This window comes from Ananas comosus, linkage group 15, assembly GCF_001540865.1.
Source record: "Ananas comosus cultivar F153 linkage group 15, ASM154086v1, whole genome shotgun sequence".
Classification (NCBI taxonomy): Eukaryota; Viridiplantae; Streptophyta; class Magnoliopsida; order Poales; family Bromeliaceae; genus Ananas; species Ananas comosus.
Genome location: NC_033635.1, coordinates 8549689 through 8561168, shown reverse-complemented (window position 1 = coordinate 8561168; position 11480 = coordinate 8549689). Strand labels below are relative to the sequence as shown.

The following is an 11480-nucleotide window of genomic DNA, read 5'->3' as shown; positions in this document are numbered from 1 at the left end:
TATTTTACTTCAACTGTATGCTGTTACAGTCATGCAAAATAAATCAAATTCAAATAAAAGTTGTTATGAATCGTTCGTATTATCTCAAGGTTGTAAGAGGATAGCTGCTAATATATTAGATTTGTTGTTTCTTTGTGTAATATATGCAAGTATATTGACATTGTAAAGAAACAATAAGAAACTAATCAATCCAGAAATCCTTTACGGTGTCAGAGCCTCCCGTCGTTTCGTCCACACATGACTAACCTCAAATACCACTTCAACAACCATTGCCCTTACTGACCGTCCCTAGTGCAAGTCGCAAAGGGTTTGGTGGTTGATTACCCGAGGTCCTAAGTTTGAATCCTAGTTGATTCATATTTCCAACTAAGTTTATTTTTAAAATAAATAAACGAAGCAGGTAGTATGTTACCTTTCTCTCTCTCTCTCTCTCTCTCTCTCTCTCTCTCTCTCTCAAAAAAAAAAAAAAAAAAAAAAAAAAACCATTGCCCTAGTCAATATATCTCAAACACAATGGCCTACCATCACAAGTTTCAATCATATCATACGGATCAAATTGGATCCCAAAAATTATTTATTATTGGAGTTCACAAATTCTTCCCACCCTTTGGGGCTTCGATTTCGTTGGACATGTTGATGGGAGCGCATCCTGTGTCCTCCACCCCTTATTTCAAAGCCAGTTGACTCCTTACCTGGAAACAAGCCTCAAGATGAAAGCAGTATCAACGCTATTTTGAATCTAGACCATATTATCTGGCAAAATCAGGATCAACTTCTTCTAAGTTGGATTCTTTCTTCAATCATTGAAGTTGTTATGGCTCAAGTTGTGGGGTGTAAAAACCTTTTATGAAGCTTGGAATGCTCTTGAGAAGATGTAATTATCACAATCAACAGCTCGCATAATGCAAATGCGACTTCAACTTCAAAATGCTAAGAAAGGCTTATCATCTATGACTGATTACTTTGCAAAAGACGAAAACTATTGCCGACGCTTCGGCAGCAATAATGAATCCAGTCAATGAGCAAGATCTGATTCTTAGTATTCTCTCTTGTTTGGGGCCTCGGTATAACTCTTTTGTGGTCTACCGCGCATTGAGCCTCTTTTTCTCGAAGATATTACAGGTATGCTTCTCATGCATGAATCTTGAATTGAGCAGCAATATCTATATGAATTTTCAGCAAATATTGCTTCACGCAACAATCATTCCACCAATGGTCGAGGTAGTGGATTTAAATAAAAAAAAAGGGGCAACCAAACAATTCTATCAGTAAATCTTCTCAAAATTACAGCTCTCGACAACAATCTTATCAAGCACATGTCAGAGGAAGCAGCAACTCTCAATATCGGTTTCCCAACAAACCAAAAATTCAATGCCAAATTTGTGTGAAATTTGGTCATAGTGCTCTCCAATGTTACCATCGATTCAACCACAGCTACAACTCTGACAATCTTTCTCAACTCAATGCTCTTTTTGCAACCTCCGCTACTATACAAGACCCTTCTTGGTATGTTGATTCAGGCGCTTCAAATCTTCTTACAACTGCTATGAACAACCTTTCACTTCAAAATAAATATCATGCGCCGGACCAAGTAACCGTTGGAAATGGTGAGTCTCTTCCAATTCATCATATTGGACAATTATTTCTTTCTTTTTGTTATTCTCGTCCAGTTAAATTAAATTGTGTCCTTCATGTTCCCCATATTAGTAAAAATTTAATCAGTGTTTCTAAACTTACATCTGATAATATGTTATTGTTGAATTCACTCGCTCTAATTGTTTTATTAAAGGACCTCAAAGGGGAATGTGACAAAGGAATACTTGATAAAGGACTATACAAGTTCTCTCCAAAAATGTCATTTCCTGATCCATCCCTCACTAAGTCTTTTTCGATGGTCTTGATCAGAGAACGAACTTCCATTGATGTTTGGCGCAATTGTCTAGGCCATCCATCAGAGTGTATTGTTTGACACACCTTCTCCATGCTTGCTCTCTTCCTGTTTTAAATAATAAAAATGTCTTTTTGCTCATCATGTCAAATGGGTAAAACCAACAAATTGCCTTTTTATGGTTCAGATTTTGTTTCAAATTCTCCTTTAGAATTGATATTTTCTGATGTATGGGGTTCAACACTGAGAGTTTCGAATAAGGGGTATCGCTATTTCATTCGTTTTGTTGATCACTTTACAAAGTACATCTGGTTCTTTCCAATGCCACTATAAATCTGATGCTCTTCCCATCTTTACAAAGTACATCTGATAGTTTCGAATAAGGGGTATCGCTATTTCATTCGTTATGTTGATCACTTTACAAAGTACATCTGGTTCTTTCCAATGCACTATAAATCTGATGCTCTTCCCATCTTTAAAAATTTAAGTGTCATGTTGAAAATCAATTCAGCTGTAAAATTAAAACTTCCAAAGTGACCGCGGATGGAAATATAGGATAACTTTCTTAAAAATCGTGGTATAAATCATAGGGTTTCTTGTCCATATATTCATGAGCAAAATGGTGCCGCCGACAGACGTCATCTTCATATAGTTGAAACTAGGCTAACACTAATGGCAAAAGCCGCTATGCCCCTCACTTATTGGGATGACGAATGTAATATACCGAAACCCGGTAGGTTATGTCGGACTTTAGTCAAATTGACCAAAGTTTGGTGAGAGAAATGGTTGGACAAAGTCCAGTTGACACTTCAACAGTGTTGGAGGGGTTAGAGTTAAGTTTCGAATGCGATTGAAGGGTTTTAGAATTGCTCGGCGCGAAATGGAGCTTGAGCACTGCCCAAACTGCAATCTGGGCATTGCTTAACCGGTGAAGCACCAGGGCAGTACCGGTACCAGGCAGGCCACCCGAGAAGCCAACTCTCGGGTTTGGCCTCTGTCAAGCTGCTTAACCGGTGACGGTCTGGGTAGTACCGGTACCGCGCAGCAACCTCAGAACAGTAGCTCTCGGGTTTGGGTTGTTGAACAGGGGCGTACCGGTGACGCTCACCCGCGTACCGATACGCAGTGCTGCGAACAGCAGGGTGAGTCTGCTGCAAATAAAAAGAGTTGGAGGGTCTATTTGTAATTGTAACAGCTTATAAAGACCCCACCACCCCTCCTCTCTTGTTCACAGCAATGAACCCTCTCTCCTCTCTCATTTCTCTCCCTCTCTCTCTCCAGGAACTCTCTCCCAAGGTGGTTTGGAGGAGATTTAGAGGATTTGGAGGAGATTTGGAGCTTTGGAGGATCTAGAGCTCTCCTACAAGGTAGAGCTTGGAGTGCTTTTGGGCTAAGGTGAGGTTTCTTGTAAGATCTTGTTTAGGGTTTGGTTTTTCACCCTAGAACACTTGGTTTTGATCCTTTTACATGGAAGAAAGCCTAAGAGAGACCTTAGAATCTCATGCAAATCCATAATATTCATGAACTCGCATGATAGAACCCTAGGGTTGGATTTAGGGTTTGGTTTAAATGCCCTAAGAGGGATCTAGATGAGTTTCTAGATAATGTTAAGCTTGTTTTTGCTTAGCTCTAAGATCTACATGGTGTATGTTGCTATAGTGTATTGTTAGGGCACCAAAAATGAGGCTTTTGTCATAGATGGGTTTAAATGTAAATTGACCTTGTAGAAACCTAATTGAAGGTATTTCCGACGCGTTGGTAGACTCGGTTCGAAGATCCGACGAGTCTACGCATAGGAATTGGAGAAAAAGCCAAGCGGCAGGCGAGAGGATAGGCGGCTAAAAATCACGAAAATCGAACCGTAGCATCTTAGCAACCCTACGAGGTGGGTGGTGCTTTCCGAAATTCTCAAATTTCCTTTTATATTTAAAATGTCATTTCTTGAGCATATGTGTATATGAGTTTCATGCATTGTAGGGTTAATTTGAGAGTATATTGTTGCATGTTGTGAGTACAAATGCATATGAGATAATTCTAAACTATTGAGAACTTGTAAAACCCTATGTATGCATGAATGATGACAAGAACCTAGAAAGGCAAAGAATCTAGTGACATTGAGAATAAATGACATTATGGCATCAATGAGTTTTGAATGCTAGTGTTACAAGAGTGGCATTAATGGGTCAAGAATGCTAGTGTACAAGTGTGGCATTGACAAGAACAATAAATGCAAGAATATGAGACACTAGATGTGTGGCATGAGTAAGAACATAGAATGTAAGAAATTTAGATAGTTGACATTATGACACAACGTGGCATAACATCCTTATAGGTAAGGGTCAAATGAGCATTGCATCCTTATAGTTAAGAAAAGAATTAAACTTGGCATCCTTATAGTTGAGGATTGGATCATATTCGCCTATAAGTCTTGGCTTGAGGGTGGTAGCTCCACCTCGAGCGATGAGCTCCGGAGTAGTCATCACTGGGTTGGTGTTTCTCTAGAGGATGGTCCCGTCGGGTGTAATAGTCTCCCCGATACTAGGGATTTGAGTTGGTGAGTCGTTTGGGCGAAACCTACGGGTTAGCCAAGAGATTGAGTAATGGAATTGTGATCTTGCATGCATCATGAGCATTCTATTTGAGCATCCTTATGATTATATCTTGTTCAGGCATATTAGCTGCATTTGTCTAGTTTGGTTACTATCTATCTGTTTATTTTTCTATTATGCCTGATTTAGACCTAGTGGGAAAGTCGGCGAGGTCGGCGGCCGAACCCACTGGGAACTTTGTTGTAGTTCTCACCCTACTATTTTCCACAGAGTCGGGACCGAGTGAGCCGGCCGACGATCGCGGTAAAGGTATCGCACCATAGACAGTGATTACCCGAGTCGGTTTCATATTTATTTAGTTGCATACCCTATATGTCATCTTTGTATTTGATGATGTTAGTATTATGGATATGATAAATGATGTAAAGAGAGTTTATATTTTGGAGAATCGTGTGATGTAAAAGAAATGATGGAAAGAATGTAAATGTAAAAGTTGAACGCATGTATGTGGTTAAAAGTTAATCATTATACTTGTATGACTGTTTAGTTTAGAATTTTTCACTTTTGGCTACTGCTTGGCCTCGTGCAAGCCATGTATGTATGTTTCCGCTTGTGCAATCTATATACTTGATTTGTACTTGTGTTGAGCCTTGGGCGGACAGGGGAGGTGCTGTCCTTTCAGCGTCTGTTCGACGTGTCCGAACTGACCAAATAAGCCGGGCTTGGGGCGTGACAGATATAGAATTTGATACATCTGTTTACTTAATTAATCAAATGCCAATACCTTTGCATAATTATATATCACATTTTCAAAAACTCCCTAGCCACCCACCAGATTATAAATTTTTTGAAGTCTTTTGTTGCTCGTGTTACCCTTACATTTGACCCTACAATAAATATAAGCTGCAATTTCAAACACTTCTTTGCATCTTTCTTGGGAACAGTCTGCATCATAAAGATTAAAAGTGTCTCCATGTAGAATCCGAGTGTTTATTTATTTCCCGGCATGTAGTGTTTGATGAGTCTCACTTTCGATTTGAATCCCTCAAAGCCAAATCTTCTAAACTAGCATATTCACTATCTCCCAACTGTGAAATTCTCTTAAACATCCTTCAATTTTCAAATTCACATCTACCGCTCATTTTGTGAACACCACAAAAAGAGCAATCTATTTCAAATTCTAATTCCACTATTCCCACTCTAGCTCCACAAGTGCCTATTCTTTCTCATAATACCCCACATATTCCACAACCCAAGTTACTATGAAGCACCGCCAACCCAACTCAACCATCATCTCCCATACCTAAGCGAAGACATCAAGTCACCAGATCTAAAACAAATTCACTAAAACCGTGCATTTTTGCTGCTGCTTACCAAATCTCACAACATGAACCTATAACCTTAGTTGAGCCAAATTCCTACTTTAAAGCCAAACAATATCCAGAATGGAGAAGTGCTATGGAAGTTGAATATGCTGCTCTAGTTACAACAGTACATGAAGCCGAATATGCTGCTCTACTTAATAACACTACATGGACACTAGTTCCGCATCCTACGAATCATAATATAATCGATTGCAAGTGGATTATCCGAATGAAAAGAAAAGCAGATGGAACCATAGACCGTTACAAAGCATAGCCTATAACAAAGGGCTTCAAACAAGAGTATGGAGTGGATTATCATGAAACATACAATCCTATTGTAAAGCCAACTACTATTCATGTGGTACTTTAGTTAGCTATTTCTAAAGAATGGAGACTACGTCAACTTGACGTAAATAATGCCTTTTTAAATGGTGTGATACAAGAATTAGTTTGTATGCATCAACCTCCAGGCTTTCGTGATAAAAATATTTCCACATCATGTTTGCCGTCTTCACAGGGTACTCTGGTGTTAAATAGGCCCCTAGAGCTTGGTTTCAAAAATTAAGTGCTCGACTAAAGGAGTTTGCTTTTCTTAGCTCTATATCAGATTCCTCATTATTTGTTCGGCACAACTCTAACTCCAAAGGATTAGGGGATCTAATACTTCCTCGAAATTGAAGCCAATCGATCATTATTTGGCTTAACTTGTTTCCGAAAGAAAATATATATCTAAGCTTCTCTCGCGAGTTAAAAGGGACGAATTATGTGACACCCCAACTTCCTAGGGGGTCACCTATCCTAAGACTACACTAGTCCTAGCACGCTTAACTCTCTTAACCTCTTGAGCTTAGCGACCATCCAAAATGCTATTGCCAGGTTAAAGGATTTAGTCATATTATACCTCATATATATAACTATTCCAAATCCTGTGTCTCATATTCTCCTCCCCTTGAAGCTTTGATGTCCTCGTTAGGCTTAGGCACGCCCACAAGGAATAAGTGATGTGAGAATCATCTCATTAGCCTTAGCCAAACTTGTGGGGTGTAACGTATCGAAACCTCGATAAAGAAATAGCAGACTTTAGCTAAATTGACTAAAGTGTGTGAATGGATAAGTGGAGGGGTTTTTGGTAATTGTAGCACTTTATATATAACCCCAACACTCCTCTCTCCCTCTCCCACAGCCACTACACACCTCCTCTCTCATTTCTCTCTTTCTCTCTCTAGAACTCCCCCCAAAGAGCAAAGAGGAGTTGGAGAAGGGATTGAAGGTGGATTTGGAGGCTTTGGATGTCACGCCCCCGGACCGGCAGAGGCCCTCCCGGTAGCGTGCCCAGACCCGCCATACGTCAACACATATAAGACGTCTACATCAACAGCGGAAATAAAAGCAAGAATAATCTATACCTAGAGATATCAGAGCATAAAAGATCTATCATCTACAGTAAGGTAAAAGGATAATACTATGACAATAAGAGTGAAATATAAGGTAATACAATATTTGTCCAAAAAGCACAAAAAGGGTGGTCTCTAGTACACTGGTACAGCTCTCAACCTCTCCAAAATAAAATGCATCGAGAGGTAGACCACCTAGCAACTCGTCCCTCGCTGAAGAGCTAGCTCGAAGCCACGCCCTTCCCACGGTCCCTAGCTTCTCCCGGCGTGGAAGGCTCTGAAAGAAAACATAAAACAGAGGGCGTGAGAACTATAATTTATAGTTCCCAGTGGGCAATTACTGACCTCAGCTCAATGCACCACTAGGCCCCAGAAGAAAAAAGGTAAGTACGGTAAACAACGATAATAATAATAACTGCGGTATGAAAGTATGCATGTTTACTATACCACAAACATTACGATGTCAATGTTCCACAATTACTTTTTCATAATAAGGAATGTTCAATGCACAAGTAATATGTCTCAACATGGCCACAGGTACATGTCACGGTCCACTTTATGAAGTTAAATAGATCATGCTTTATCATGGCAACAATGTATATATATGGATGCAATAAACAACATCTCCTAGCATACTACATGTATGTATGTATACTCTAGTGTCCAAAACTATGCTAGAAGCACGTCCAAGTAACCCAACTACTACTCTCTATCTAGTAGTGATTATAACACACACAACACCGTGTCGATTTTCATTTCCAATTAAGGACCTACCAAAGGTAGTCCAGCTTGTGCCGCCTAAGTGCCTGTGGTAGCCCAACATCCCTACTCTTGGAATGTGTCTGTCCCACTCGACCCCGTAGGCTTCTCAATACCGCACGAGCGAACATAGGTCGCATAGGCTAACTCCGGAGTGCCGGCTTGTAGGGAGCGACCCTCACAAGCATGTGCGAATGAGCACAAATGGCAAGCAAGCATAGTCAAGGCTCAAGTATCCAACCCTCATGTCTCAAACATGGCAAAAGCTACTAGTAACCCAACGGTCTAGGTCTATGTCACAATGTGATAGCTCAACTCTCACTTGCTTAGTGCCTCTTTATGACACTTAAGCTTCACAACCAATCAAGCTCAATTCATGTTCTATGTTTCAAATACGACATTATACCAACGTTCATTATAGCCCGGGGCCCAATGCCTCTTTATGACATTGGCCCAAAATCTCAAATGGTCTAAGTCCCAAAGCCTCTCTAGGCTTCCAAAGTCCCTAATATCACAATTAGGCTTAAAGGTTAAATGCATGAAAGTAATGTTCATTTTCATCATAGGAATCAAGGTTCCAAGTTCCAACTAGAATGCTATGTCCCACATGCATGCATCCTACCACATAGGGGTCCAAAAATTCACTATACATAACATATGCATGTTAAGCATTCTAAAATTCATAATAAATATATCTAACATGATTATGCATGCTTTTTCAATTAACGTTACTCAAAACATCACAAATGAGATTTTCTCATTGTGTGGCTAGGTCAAACCCACCGAACCGTCACGTAGTGCCTTGCTTCGCCGAACGAAGTTGTCCACGAGTCTCAAAATACCCTAAAAGTGATCAGCGAAGAGATACACAAGCGTTACGAGCAACTTTAGGCTCAAACATTAACAATCACAAGAATAGGGCAAAAACTCACCTAAGGGGTAGAAAATCCTTCTCAAGCTCCAAGAGAAGGCTAAATCCCTTCCAATCCAACCAAAAGGGAGGCTCTAATCCAAGAAATTTAGCCTCAAAAGCCCTAGATCAAAAAGCCCCAAAAATCAACCCTAAAATCCCATTCTAGGGTTTCATCTACTAAAAACCTTCAACTCAAGGTCTAGAGGAAGGAAATGAGCAACAAACCTCCTTAGAAGCTCCAATCCAAGCTCCAAGGGTGAAGATCTCCTCCTTTGCAAGCTCCAAGTCCAAGCCTTCAAGCACCAAGGAAGAAGAGAGGGTGAGGAAGATGCTCCAAGAGCACTAGTTGCTCTCAATCTTCTTCTTCCTTCCTTCTTCTCCTTCTTTTCCTTCTCTATCAAGGGTGTAGAGAGAGTTGAGAGGAGAGAAATGAGGAGAAGAGGGAGTGGATGGATCATATAGACCATCTATTGCAACAAAATCCAGCTAGGTCCCTCAAAAAAATCGAAAATTGCATCAGCCCGGTCGGGGCAATTTTCGCCCAGAGGGACCGGTCTCTCCCGAGAGGGACCGGTCTCTCGTGTCGAACCCGAAAAACCATCGTTCGGGAACCGGTCTCTCCCTGCGCGGGACCGGTCTCTCACTGCGAAGACCCGCTCGGGGACCGATCTCGCCCGCCAGGGACCGGTTGCCTCGCCGGCTGCGCAACACTGTTCACTGGGGGACCGGTCTCTCCTAACAGGGACCGGTCCCTGAGAGTGAAAACTCTCAGGACTCGTCCAAAACTCGGGTTTTCGAACTTTTTAGGTCGGAAAACATCCCACGACCCTCCACCAAGTGTGGAAAAACTAGAAACACATCCAATCACTCGAACCTCGCAGTTTGCAAAAGTCCAGTGTGTTACATTCACCCCTCCTAAAAAGAAGTTTCGTCCGCGAAACTCAAAAGCAAAGTACCTCAAGCCTCCATCTGAAAAAGATAGGGATAGCGCTCCCGCAGTGCACTCTCCAACTCCCAAGTGACCTCGCGCTCGTCGTGGTTGCTCCAAAGCACTTTCACGTAGGGAATGTCTCGGTTCCGCAATCTTTTTACCTTGCGAGCCAAAATCCTCAAAGGTTGCTCTTCAAAGCTCAAATCATCCCTCAGCTCCAAAGGCGTAGCGTCCAAAATATGAGCCGGGTGGTGGATGTACTTCCGAATGACCGATACATGAAACACATTGTGTACACCCGATAGGTTTGGCGGTAGAGCAAGTCGGTACGCTACCGGGCCTACACGCTCCAAAACCTCATACGGTCCAATGAATCGGGGGCTCAACTTACCCCGAATTCCAAATCTCCTAATCCCTCTGGTCGGCGAGACTTTCAAGAAGACATGATCTCCAATCTGAAACTCCAAGTCTTGTCGACGCTTATCAGCATAACTCCTTTGCCTACTCTGGGCTGTCAACAGTCGCTCCCTAGCAATGCGAACCTTGTCTTCTGCTTCCTGGAGCACATCAGGGCCTAAAGCCAATCTCTCGCCAACTTCACTCCAATGAAGTGGCGATCTACACTTCCGTCCATAGCGAGGTGGAGAGCAGTAGCAAGGTTCCTCGTGATCTGGCAGTGCACTTCGAGTAAGAGGCCGAAAGATCGCGTTGATTAACCCACGTACAAATCCTGTTTAAATAAGGATCTTGAAAACGGTTCATTAAACCTTATATAACCCGCCGGGTCATAGTTAGTAAGAGCCAAACGCATAACGGTTAAACTAATAGCCATACAGTGTTTAAAAGCTCGTCTTCGATACATTCCTCATGTCTGATCCTTCAACATAGTTAATTATTCCGACGCAATGGTCGATCTTGGAATACATCACTGGATCCTAAACTTGATCTAAATAAATCGTTCGTATCTCTTCAACGATACGTTGTTTCTGTAATCGTGACTTTGTGAAGGTTCACAGATCAATTCCACTGCACAAGCGAAGTGATCATGCCTTTCTTGACAAATGAGGACCGTTCCCCAAATGACACACCGGTCTTCACGAATTCTTGTTACCAAAGACTTTGCAACTGGGGCCTCTTCAGCTTCTTTAATTATGCGGTGCACCTATAGGTGCTTTGAAATGATAGCCCGGAACGAGATCTACACATTAACTCATCTCGCCATCAGGTGCATGCTGAAAGTCTCGCTGAAACCAAGCTCAACTCTCAGCACTACGGGTCTCAATCCAGGCGTTCACAATCCTACTACCCCGCAACTACATAGTAGCACATAGCTACCGCCCACTACAATCACTCCGATCGTAGAAGATCTAATCGTCATATGCGAAAAGCGAACTTGGCACCTCGTTACACTCAAACTTACAGCACTGCCGGCTCTTATAAATGCACCTGAATCTCGATCTGCAATCACCGGCAAAGTATCTGTAATACAATCCATACCCGAAACATACATCAACTCCGACATTTATGCAACACAAGCAAGTCTAAATAGCATAATCTCAATCTCTCAAACGCCGATATAGGGCAACTAGGGCAAACTGCCGAATTCAAAGAGATGATCGGTACAGTATAGAACTTTTCTAGGATGGATGCCACAAAGATAGATACAATGAAGAATCCATTGT

General features: G+C 41.6%; 1 long non-coding RNA gene across 1 annotated transcript in view; it reads left to right on the top strand.

Annotated features, from left to right (window-relative positions):
- Positions 522-11480, top strand: part of LOC109721011 — a 58181-nt gene continuing 47222 nt past the window's right edge. The window contains exons 1-2 of the long non-coding RNA XR_002219124.1: positions 522-1122; positions 1291-1607. This is a non-coding gene — a long non-coding RNA (uncharacterized LOC109721011). The remainder of the gene's footprint in view (positions 1123-1290; positions 1608-11480) is intronic.